We start from the raw sequence: 12,802 nt of genomic DNA, 5'->3' as shown, positions 1-12,802 counted from the left end.
GATGTAATTTTCCTTTCTCTTAATTTGAGTACCTCTTATGACAGTAGCTTTCTGAAAATATTTCCATCATGAAAGTTATTTACTCTCGCATAATTACTCATTTAATTGTGTTTAGAATAAATTGACAGCGAATTCATTGTCAAATGACACCTTATAGATCTGCAGTCACAGTGAGAATTTTCCAGCCACCTTACGTTTTCCCAGGCCAAGAAAAATGGTTGTAAGTTTGGATTCTAGCAACGGTTATATCATTTGCCTTATTCTTTAGAGTTTCATATCCCTTGGAAGATATTTGTTAAGATGCATATTTTATTACATAAACTGAAAATTTAAATATGCATATATGGCTGCATCAAATTTGTCATATTGTAAATATCACTTTAGACTGTTTTATTCTTTTGTTTTTCCTATAAGGCATTTGGTTTCAAAGTTTTCATTCATTACGTTCAGGCTTTACTTGTGTTTGGAAAATTTTGTCTTTTTAAACTATTGCTTCAAAAATCTATAAAAGTTCTGATGAAATAATATCATGTTTACAAATCTTTCTTGAGAATCCCCCAAAACGTTTAAATACACTCATATCCTCGCTCTAATGGATAAATATATATTTAACCTAAGTTATTTGAGGAAAAGGTGAAATTATCCATCATGAAACACAAGTGACCAAAGAAAAGGGCGTCAAATCACGACTGTTTAATTTCTATTTCACTGCAATCAGGTAGAGTTCTTCATAATCAAGGACAATGTGTTTGCAGTGACACCATGCATTTGGATTCTCCACCTCTCTTGAGCTCTCTTACTTGAGCTCAAAAGTGCATAAAGCCTTATTGGATGTAGTCTGCACTCCTCACCCTCCCCTCCCCGCCCCTTTTCTTTTTCTCTCTTTGTGGTCTCTCTAGAAGACCTGCCTTAGCAATTGCTGCAGAATGAGAAGGGCAGAAAGGAAGCTCCCTCTTGGGTGACTGTCCTCTGAGGAAGCCTTGGCGTTGGCTTCAGTGCTCTTTTTGAGGTCACGTAATCTATTAATTACAGCGAGATGGCGTGAAAATAAACTGGCTCGATGTGTTTGAAAATTAACATTCTCGGGGTTCCCCGGGTGGCTCAGTCGGTTGAGCCTCTGACTTCAGCTCGAGTTCGAGCCCCGCGTCGGGCTCTGTGCTGACAGTTCAGAGCCTGGAGCCCCCTTCAGAATCTGTGTCTCACTCAGCCCCTCCCCTGCTCACATTCTCTGTCTCCCCCTCTCTGCCCCTCCCCTGCTCGTGCTCTGTCTCTCCCTGTCTCAAAAATAAATAAAAACATTAAAAAATTAAAAAATTAAAAAAAATCAATATGCTCTCTACTCGTTATACTGTATTAATCAAAATGTTAGTCCTCACTCTTGTCAGCCAAGACACCCTGAGGCCATGTAGGAAACCACTCCCTTGATTTGTGAGAGAATCTGACTCAAATTCCTGGCACAGAGTCATGTCCTTCCTACCATGTCTTTGATTTCAGCATTTTACATGGCCCTACTTCTCACTGAATTACATTCCTTCTGAACAGGGAGTCTTAATTTTTTTTTTCCTGGCACATTAAAAACAAAACATTTTCCTGAAACAGCTTTCTTAGTAAATATGTTGCTTCTAGATTTTTGCAAGTTATTATTCAATATTTTGAATGATATATAAAATTAAAAAGTACATAATTTACAGAAAACCTATTTACATTTCTAGAAAATATACATTTAAAATGTATACATACATATATATATATATAAATGTGCATATTATGTGCATATATTTGCCAGCCTCCTATTTAACTACACCTGTACCTTTCACCAACCCTACCCTTCTCCTGACTTTCAAAAGAATTTTTTGTTCATATTCAGGTTTCAGAGATTATCAAGGGATGAATCGACACTAGCACCATATACCGCCTAAAATAAATTCTGGCAAATGAAGTTTTACAACATATGCAAATCTTTTACACAGATTATTTACCTTTGTTTTAGGTTAAAATCAGACCACATTATATGCTTTTCTCCTGAGCCCACACACATTTGCCTCCTACTTTGTAAGTAAGAGCTTATGGGAAATTATTTTTATAAGACCTTTAGTATTGTTTTCTGGAATCCTCTAAGATACTAATAAGTCAGGATAACCCAGGGAGTTGCAGCCAAGATCCACAGGGGCTTGTGTTTCCAAATGGGGTTGGTTAAAAATGACAACTCCATCGGTAGTTGATTCATATGAGAATCATGGGAATTTGATGAATAATTCACGAAATGCTGCATACATCTGGATCTATTTTTTTTATTTTATTTTACCTAATTTAATTTAATTTAATTTATTTTGAGAGAGAGTACAAGCAGGGGAGAAGGGCAGAGAGAGACAATCTTAAGCAGCTCCACACTCAGCACAGAGCCCGATAACATGGGATTTGATCCCACAATCTTGGGATTGTGACCTAACTGAAATCAAGGGTAGGATGCTCAACTTACTGAGCCACCCAGGCACCCCATGAATTCTGTTTTGAAACAGCGACAAACTATTACATATTGGAAGATTTAATCTCTTCTGGGTTACAAATGCCTCAGGGAAATTGTTGAGTGTGGTCCAAATATTCTGTTTGTTGGGATTAATACCAAAGTCATGTCCAGTATATCTACAAGGGCCAACATGACAACACTTCTTTTCCCCAAGTCTCAAACTGCTCCTCAAGATTGTGGATCTTCTATGTTTCCACCAAGTAGGCATTCATTGTGAGTTTTATTTTGATGCTTTTGAGTTACTTCCTAAATGAGGATGAGGGGTATAATATACACATAAATATAAAACAAACAAACTACTGTCCTGGGCCACATCCCTGTCATTCTTCTAGGTAATTCTCCTTATATTCCAGTCTATTGCAGTCTGTCCTTCCATCTCAAACAGCTTAATTTGGAGTTGTGTATTAAGAAATATCCCTACCTTTCTAAAAGTAACTGATAAATATATCTCCCTGTTTTTATATGATTATCAATAAGTTGTTACAGTATCCATGTAATCTTAAATGTATTTCCTTCCTTTTTTTGTTATATTTTTTTCATTTATATCAAAATACAAATTAGTTGCAATTAACAAAATCTCGCTGGTCACTGTACATTGTTACCACATTATCAATGGCCATGTAAGATCACCATACCAAGCACCAAAGAATGGCAGGTTTGGTGCCTACTGGGTGATGAAAAAATCATGAGTGATAGGGTTATAGATCAAGTGACAATATTGTATATGGCTTCAGTACGAATTTTCATTTGTACTGTTACCCTAAGCTTTGCCTCCTAGACTTCTTACTGTACCGTAGAGAAATTATACATAAATGTACCAACTAGAATTATTATTTCCCTTTTCCTTTTAAATTCATGCTTAAAATCAAGGACCAAAGACAATCAACTCTAGTATATTCTGACAATTATTTCTTGGAGCCTTATAAGCTAATATAAACAACTCACTTGTAATCAGTTCACAAAGTGAGTTGCTTAGAGTAGTTAATGAGTGCTTTTAGCTGTTTGTGTTTATAAACTTATTATTAATCCATTTCAATAAAATTATATAATCCCTAACCCTATTAAAGAATATCTTCAAGAAATCTAGTGAAAATGTTTTCCTCTTGGTGAAGATAAACGGGGGTTCTTTTGCAACACATGCTGTTGCCAGTGACTCAGGTGTATAGGGCTCATTTCCAGGTCTAAGCAAAAATAAATAGCTTCGCTTTCTTCTGAAGTGTAACTACCATGGATTTCAAACATCTAGAGACATTTTAATTAGATTTCTTTTTATTTTCCTTTTTCTGAAAGGAAAATGATTAAAATTCAAGAAATCAAGTTGTTTGTTTTCATTAAACCATAATGACATCCTGAGGACATTTTATTCTTTGTGTCTCTCAGATGTACCATATTACCCAGAAGTCAAAGAAAAGGGAAACGAATACAGAGTGTTTTTTGTGTATAAAAAATTTCTTCCCAAAATGTTCATTTTTGAAAGTTTTGATACTCAATGAGGAGAAAATATGCTGTGTTTTTCATTACTGGCAAGAATCTGCAGGTCACTTGAAATTAGAAGCATTCAGATAGACAGTTACGTAGATGTACAAAGTAATATTCTGTTTTGTGTAGCCTCTCTTGGAGAAAAAGATGTAAAACTGGGAAAGAAAAAGAGATTTCAGGAGACAATATTCTATTCTCCATGTTGACAATGAGACAATTGTAAGCCTAAGTAAATGAATCCTAATTTCCATATGATTGAGTTTTACAAAAGCTGGATATCTATCTATCTGTGTCTCTATTTGTGCTCCTAAAAATAAAGTTGTCTTTAGGTTAAACCTGTTTGATGGAAGTACAGGAAAACCTTGGTTTGCAAGCATAATTCATTCCAGAAACATGCTTGTAACTCAAGGCGCTTGTATGTCAAAGCAAGTTTCAAGAACCGTTGGTTCAGTTGTGATCATGTGACATTTGGCATCATGTACTACTGTCACATTGAAAGACATCGCTCATTTATCAAGTTAAAATTGATTAGAAATCTTCACTCATCTTGTGGAACACTCACAAACCAAGTTACTCTCAATCCGAGGTTTTACTCTATTCGCCTTCATTTCACCATCACATTCAATAAGCCAGTGCTATAAGCAGTATTTATGGCGAATATTTTTTACAATTTTTATTTAAATTCCAGCTGACATACAGCGTAATATTAGTTGCAGGCGTAGAATTAGGTGATTCATCACTTACATACAACACCCAAAACACATCACAAGTGCTGTCCTTAATACCCATTACTCATTTAGTCCAAACCCTACCCACCCCCCTCTCCAATAACCATCAGTTTGTTCTCTGTGGTTAAGAGTCTGTTTCTTGGTTTGCCTCCCTATCTCTTTCTCTCTTTTTTAATCAAGATTCAAGTTACTTAACATACAGTGTAGTATTGGCTTCAGGAGTAGAATTAGTGATTCATCACTTACATATAACACCTGGTGCTCATCCCAACAAATGCTCTTTTTAATGCCCATCATCCGTTTAGCCCATCCTCCCGCCACCTTCCTTCCAGCAACTCTCAGTTTGTTAACTATAGGTAAGAGTCTCTTATGGTTTGCCTCCCTCTCTGTTTCTATCCTATTTTATTTTTCCTTCTCTTCTCCTATGTTCACTTGTTTTGGGTCTTGAATTCCACATACAAGAACTTTAAGGTACAAAACAGATGAGCATAGGGAAGGGAAGCAAAAATAATATAAAAACAGGGAGGGGGACAAAACAGAAGAGACTCTTAAATATAGAGAACAAACAGGATCGCTGGAGGCATTGTGGGGGAGGGGTAAATGGGTAAGGGGTATTAAGGAAACTACTCCTGAAATCATTGTTGCACTATATGCTAACTTGGATGTCAATTAAAAATAAATATATTTTTTTAAATTCCACATATGAGTGACGTTATATATTTGTCTTTTTCTGACTGACTTATTTTCATTAGCATAATACATTCTAGTTCCATCCATGTTGTTGCAAATGGCAAGATTTTTTTTCTTTTTGATTGCTGAGTAGTGTTTCATTGTATACATAGATACCACATCTTTATCCATTCATCAGCTGTGGACATTTGGGCTCTTTCCACACTTTGGGTATTGTCAGTAGTGTTGTTATAAACATAAGGGGACATATGTACCCCCTTCAAGTCAGTATTTTTGTATCGTTTGGATCAATACCTAGTATTGCAATTGTTGGGTCGCAGGGTAGTTCTATTTTTAACTTTTTGAGGAAACTCCACATTTTTTTCTGGAATGGCTGTACCAGTTTGCATTCCCACCAACAGTGCAAAAGCATTTCCCTTTCGCCACATCCTCACCAACATCTGTTGTTTTCTGAGTTGTTAATTTTAGCCATTCTGACAGGTGTGAAATGATATCTCATGGTGGTTTTGATTTATATTTCCCTGATGATGAGTGGTGTTGAGCATATTTTCATGTGTCTGTTAACCATCAGGATATCTTCTTTGGAAAAGTGTCTATTCATGTCCTCTGCCCATTTCTTCACTGGATTAGTTAGTTTTGGGGTGTTGAGTTTGGCAAGTTCTTTACAGATTTTGCATACTAACCAATTATCCAAATGTCATTTGCAAATATCTTCTTCCATTCCATCAGTTGCCTTTTAGTTTTATTGATTGTTTTCCTTTGCTGTGTAAAAGCTTTTTATCTTAATGAAATCCTAATAGTTCATTTATGCTTGTATTTTCCTGGCTTCGGGAGACATGTCTAGTGAGAAATTGCTATAACCAGCAACCACGAGGTTGCTGCTTGTGTTCTCCTCTAGGATTATAATGGTTTCCTGTCTCACATTTACATATTTCATCCATTTTGAATTTATTTTTGTGTGTTGTATAAGAAAGTGGTCCCGTTTCGTTATTTTATATGTTGCTGTCCAGTTTTCCTAACACCATTTGTAGAAGAGACTGTCTTTTTCCATTGGATATTCTTTCCTGCTTTGTCAAAGATTACATGCCCATATTGTTGTGGGTTTCTTTCTGGGTTTTGTATTCTGTTCCATTATGTGTCTGGTTTTGTGCCAATACCATACTGTTTTGATCACAACAGCTTTGTAATATAACTTGCAGTCTGGTATTGTGATGCCTCCAGCTTTGCTTTTCAAGATTTCTTTGATCATTCAAGGTCTTTTCTGGTTCCATACAAATTTTAGGATTGTTTGTTTTAGCTCTGGGAAAAACGCTGGTGGTATTTTGATAGAGATTGCACCAAATGTGTAGATTGTCTTGGGTTGTATGAACATTTTAACAATATTGTTCCTCCAATCCATAAGCATGGATTATTTTCCATTTCATTGTGTCCCCTTGAATTTCATCAGTATTGTGTAGTTTTCAGAGCACAGATCTTTTACCTTTTTGGTTAGGTTTATTCCTAGGTTTTTTGGTGCAAATGTAAAGGGGACTGATTCATTGATTTCTCTTTCTGCTGCTTCATTGTTGGTATATATAAATGCAAAAGATTTCTGTATGTTGATTTTGTATCCTGTGACTATACTGAATTCATGTATCACTTCTAGAAATTTTTTGGTGGAGCCTTTTGAGTGTTCTATACAGAAGTATCATGTTGTCTGCAAATAGTGAAAGTTAGACTTCTTCCTTGCTGATTTGGATACGTTTTGTTACTTTTTGTGGTCTGATTGCTGAGGCTAGGACTTCAAGCCCTACATTAAATAATAGTAGTGAGAGTGGACATCCCTGTTTTGTTCCTGAACATAGAGGAAAAGCTCTTAGTATTTCCCTATTGAGGTTCGGTTTTTCATATATGGCCTTTATTGAGGGTCTTTATCATGAATGGATGTACTTTGTCAAATGCTTTTTCTTTATCTACTGAAAGGATGTATGGTTCTTATCCTTTCCTTTATTAATGTGATATGTCACATTGATTGATTTGTGTATATTGAACCACAGTTGCAACCCAGGAATAAATCCCACTGGATCATGGTGAATGATTCTTTTCACATACTGTTGAATTTGATTTGCTAGTATTTTATTGAGAATTTGTGCATCCATGTTCATCAGGGTTATTGGCATGTAGATCTTTTTTTTTTTTTTTTTTTTTTTTTTTTAGTGGAGTCTTTGTCTAGTTTTAGTAACAGGGTAATTCTGGTCTTAAAATGAATTTGGAAGTTTTCCTCCATTTCTATTTCTGGCAATAGTTCGAGAAAAATAGGTATTAACTCTTCTATAAATGTTTGGTAGAATTCTCCTGTGAAGCCATCCATCCCTGGACTTTTGTTAGTGGGAGATTTTTGATTACTGAATCAATTTTTTTGCTGGTTATCAGTCTGTTCAGGTTTTCTATTTTCATTGGTTTCCATGTATTTTTTTTATTTCTTCTTTGATTCCTTGGTTGACCTATTGATTCTTTAGTAGGATGTTCTTTAGGCTCCATGTATTTGTGGTCTTTCCAAAATTCTTCTTGTGGTTAATTTGTAGTTTCATAGCATTGTGGTCAGAAAATGTTCATGGTATGATTCCATATTTTTTTGTACTTGGTGAGGCCTCATTGTGCCTAGTACATAATCTATCCTGGAGGCTGTCCCATGTGCACTTGAAAAGGATGTGTATTCTGCTGCTTTAGGATGAATATATTTGTAAAGTCCATCTGATCCAGTGTGTCACTCAAAACCATTATTTCCTTGTTGATTTTCTGCTTAGATGATTTGCCCATCGATGTGATTGCTGTGTGAAGTTCCTCTACTATTACCTCATTATTATCAATAAGTTCCTTTATGATTGTTATTAATAGTTTCATATATTTGGGGCCAATTATGGGCATATAAATATTTACAATTGTTAAATATTCTTGTTGTATAGCCCCCTTCATTATGATATAGTGCTCTTCTTCAGCTCTTGTAACAGTCTTTGGTTTAAAATCCAGTTTGTTTGATATAAGTATGGCTACTTCAGGTTTGTTTTTGTTTTTGTTTTTGATGTCCATTTGCATGAAAACTGCTTCTCCATTTCCTCACTTTGAATATGCAGGTGTCTTTAGGTCTAAAATTAGTCTCTTATAGGCAGTATATAGATTTTTTTTTATCCATTCTGACACTCTCTATGTCCTTTCATTAGACTGTTTAGTCCCTTTACATTCAGAGTATTTATTGCTAGATATGTATTTATTGCCATTTTATTACTTGTTTGTGGCTGTTTCTGGAGATTTTAACTGTTCCTTTCTAGTCTGTGTCCCTTTTGGTCTTTTCTTTCTACTCAAAGATTCCCCTTTAATATTTCTGGGAAGGCTAGCTTAGTGGTCATGAACACCAGTTTTTTGTTTGTCTGGGAAACACTTTATCTCTCCTTCTATTCTGAATGATAGACAGACTTGTTGGATAGAATGTTCTTCGCTTCAGATTTTTCCCATTGAGTACATTGAATATATCATGCCACTCCCTTCCAGCTTGTCAAGTCTCTTGAAAAATCTGCAGCTAGCCTTACTGGTCTTCCTTCGTAAGTTGATTGCTTTTGTTGTTTTTAATATTTTTTCTTTATTAGTGTATTTGGCAAGTTTAATTACAATATGTTTTGGTGTTTACCTGCTTTTGTTGATTTTTTAAAAGTTTTTATTTATTTATTTTGAGAGAGAGAGACAGAGAACGAATGGAGGAGGGGGAGAGAGAGAAAGAGAGAAAGAGAGAAAGAGAGAAAGAGAGAGAGAGAGAGAGAGAGAGAGAGAGAGAGAGAATCCCAAGCAGGCTCTGAACTCTCTGCTGAGACTGACATGGGGCTCCATCCCATGACCATGAGATCATGATGACCTGAGCTGAAATCAAAAGCCAGATGCTTAATCAACTGGGCCACTCAGGCACCCCTGGTTTTGTTGACTTCTATAGGAGTTCTCTGTGCCTCCTGAATATGGATGTCTGTTTTATTCCCCAGATTAGGGAAGTTCTCTGCTATTATTTTCTCAAATTAATTTTCTGTCCCCCTTTTTTCTATCTTCTTCTGGGACTCCAAGATATGAATGTTGTTACATTTGGTGGAGTTACTGAGTTCCCTAAGTAACTCATAATCCATAATTCTTTCTCTCTTTCATTCAGCTTCATTATTTTCCATTATTTTATCTTCTATATCACTTATTCACTTCTCTGCTTCTTTCATCCTTGTGGTCATTACATTCAGTTTTTTCAGCAATTGCTTTTCAGCAATTCAGTTATTGCTTTTTTCATTTCTGACTGATTATTTTTTAACACTTTTATCTCTGTCTTCAGGGCCTCCCTGAAATCCTCCATTTTTTTTCAAGTCCAATAAGTATCCTTATGATTGTTGCTGTAAATTCTCCATCAAGCATATTACTTACATGTTTTGATTAGATCTCTGGCCATGACCTTATATTGTTTCTTTTGGGATGCTTTCCTATGTCTTGGTATTATGTCTAGGTCTCTGTCTTCTGTGTTTTAGAAAAGCCTATTCTGTTTCCTGTTCCTGAGAGTAACTTATGAAAAAAGGTCATATAATGTCCAGGGACTGGTGCTTCAGGGAGTGTCTCTGGTGTGTGTGTTGTGTGTTTCATTGCTTTGGTTTGGCTGTTCTATCATTCAGGTCAATCATCTGCAGAGGCTCTCCTTGCCTGCAGTGGGCAGTGTTTTGATGTTGGCCACAGTTTGGTGAGTTTTAACTAAGTGTTCTGTGATCTGCTTGTTAAATGAGACCGGATGTTACTTCTCTAGAATTGAAGACTTGCAGAACTCTCTAGTTGGAGATGTGGTGTGTGCAGAGGTTTCTGCTGGTCTTCTGGGGAAGGGACCCACTTTGCTGGAACTGAGGCTAACTTGACGGAAGAGGGCAGTACCAGAAGAGTGCAGGGGGACAGAGCATGGTTTAAGCATGTTAGGCAGCCAGTGCTCATGCTGTGCTGTTTACTGACACGGTTTATGCTGAGGGGCAATGGAGGGAAATAGCGCCAGCCAGCTCCTTTTTCCGTGGAAAGGGATCTCCCCTGCTTGCTGCTTTCAGGGAAGGAGTCCCAGAAGAACAAACAATTCCCCCTTGTGCATCCCCGGCATTTTTCAGATCACCATTTCCATGCTGTCTCCAGGCTGCTTGCCTGCCAGAAGCAGAACAGTGCACTGCGGGCTCTATCCTAAACAAGCCTACTGACTTTTAAAACTTCCAAATTTAGGGATGTGCTGTTGTGGGGAGCTGCACTGATCTTGCACTCGATCTTGTGGGATTGAGCCCTGCAACAGGCTCCGCACTAAGCCTTAAGATTCTCTCTCTCTCTTCCTCTTCCCCTCTCTCCCACTCACTCTGTGTCTCTCTTTCTAAAATTAAAAAAAAAGAAAAAGAAAAACAAACCAAAAAAAAATATCCTTTTTTCACAGGAATCTTGATTATTTCAATCATTCAGAAAAACACCTTCTAAATTAATTATATGCTCCAGATCAGGGGTTGGGAAAATATAGCCTGTATGCTGTTTTATAAAGTTTTATTGGAATACAGCAACACCTATTCATTAATTTCTTGTCTAAGGCAGTTTTCATACTACAATGGTAAAGGTAATTGTACTCACAGAAATCCTATAGCCCATAAATACCTGGCCTTTTGCAGAAAAAAAGTATGCCAAATTTGCTATAAAGATCATGAATTTTATATATTATTTTTTTTCTGTTTTCTGAATGGAACTTTTTACTATAGTTTTGTAAGCCATTGCTATCAACAAAACTACCTCAAATTCAGTGGTATAAAACAACAATGTGTTACTATTGTTCATGGTTTTGCATTTCATTTAAACTTTATTCTATTGTCAGAAGAACTCAAGCATGCAGATGTGGGCTGAGTCAGTGTCCCTTAATCTCTAAGAGGCCAGGGATCAGCAACTTTTCTGTGAAGGACTAGATAGTAATTATTTTAGGCAAGGCTCTTCTGGGCTTTTACAAGATAGAACAGAAGTGTGCACATCCCCTTGGGTCTAGGTTTCGGTACTGATGATGAAAAGTTGGCCACATTCTTTTGGCCAAAGCAAATAATAAGGGCAGCCCATATTTGAGGGCTGGGAATACAATCTTCAATTCTTGATAAGAAGAGCTGTAAAATCCATTGCAAAAGTTAGATACAGTAAGAGATTTTTTTTTGAAGGGCTATTTTTGCAATTCTTGACTGTCATACTTTTCCTATTCTCTCTCCTCTACTCTACATTTATTCACATACCTTTCAGCTACATGTAGTAAATGCCACAATCAAGATGCAATAACCAGTACTTGCACATACGGAGTTCATGAAATTGGAACTAAACGCAGTAGCAGCACGTAACTTTTCTCATATCGCAGAAGAGTGAGTGGCCTTTTATTTCTTTTTTTTTTTTTAAACGTGTATTTATTTTGGGAGAGAGAGAGAGAGAGTGAGCATGAGCAGGGGAAGGGCAGAGAGAGAAGGAATCTAGAGCAGGTTCTGCACTGTCAGCACAGAGCCCCACACCAGGTTCAATCCCACGGACCACAAGATCACAACCTAAGCCAAAATCAAAAGTTGGACGCTTAACCAACCGAGCCATCCAGGTACCCCATGAGTGGCCATTTCTAAAATCATAAACTTCGTTAACGGGAAGAAGAATGAAAGTGGATATTTGGCATCCTCTGGTATAGACACTACAAGTCTATTCTATTGATGTTTGACACCCAAGTTCAAACCCCACTCTCCTCCCACTCTCTTCCATTCCTCTCTCCAACTTTACCAGACAATTGTAAGGTATTGACCTTTCTCTATGAAACCCTGTACTTGAGTGGGGGCAGACTGGGCTAAATCCCCAGGGGTTAGATACTGGCTGGCCTAAGCCAGTTAAGGTCCTGGCACTATTATAGTTAGTTGCTTGTTAAGGGCAAGGGCATAGAAGACATTTTCTGGAGATTGAGGAAGGTGTGCTGGTGTTAATGGGAATAGTTTTATAATAATTGAGATGAGAAAGAGAGACGATTTATCTTCTGGGTTTTGCTATGTCAGAATATGGTGTCCTGAGCTATGACAGCCATCTTCTGGAAATTTAGGCTGAAGACATTGCCAACATAAAACAGCATAATTGACAAGATTAAAAAAATAGTCTGAGTGTTAATGATGTCACTGAGATATGCAAATGTACAGGTACTTAATTCTGTTCTTATGTACACGTATATTAATATATTATTATCTGATTAGTTAAGAAATTATGTTTTTCATACTTTAATTCAAAAGCATTCTAACTGAAATCACCTTACTCAAAGCATAATAATAATAATAATAACAACAACGACGACGACGACAACACTAGCAACAAC

The sequence above is a fragment of the Prionailurus bengalensis genome, chromosome D3 (genome assembly GCF_016509475.1).
Source record: "Prionailurus bengalensis isolate Pbe53 chromosome D3, Fcat_Pben_1.1_paternal_pri, whole genome shotgun sequence".
NCBI classification, from domain to species: Eukaryota; Metazoa; Chordata; class Mammalia; order Carnivora; family Felidae; genus Prionailurus; species Prionailurus bengalensis.
This window is presented reverse-complemented; position numbering follows the sequence as displayed.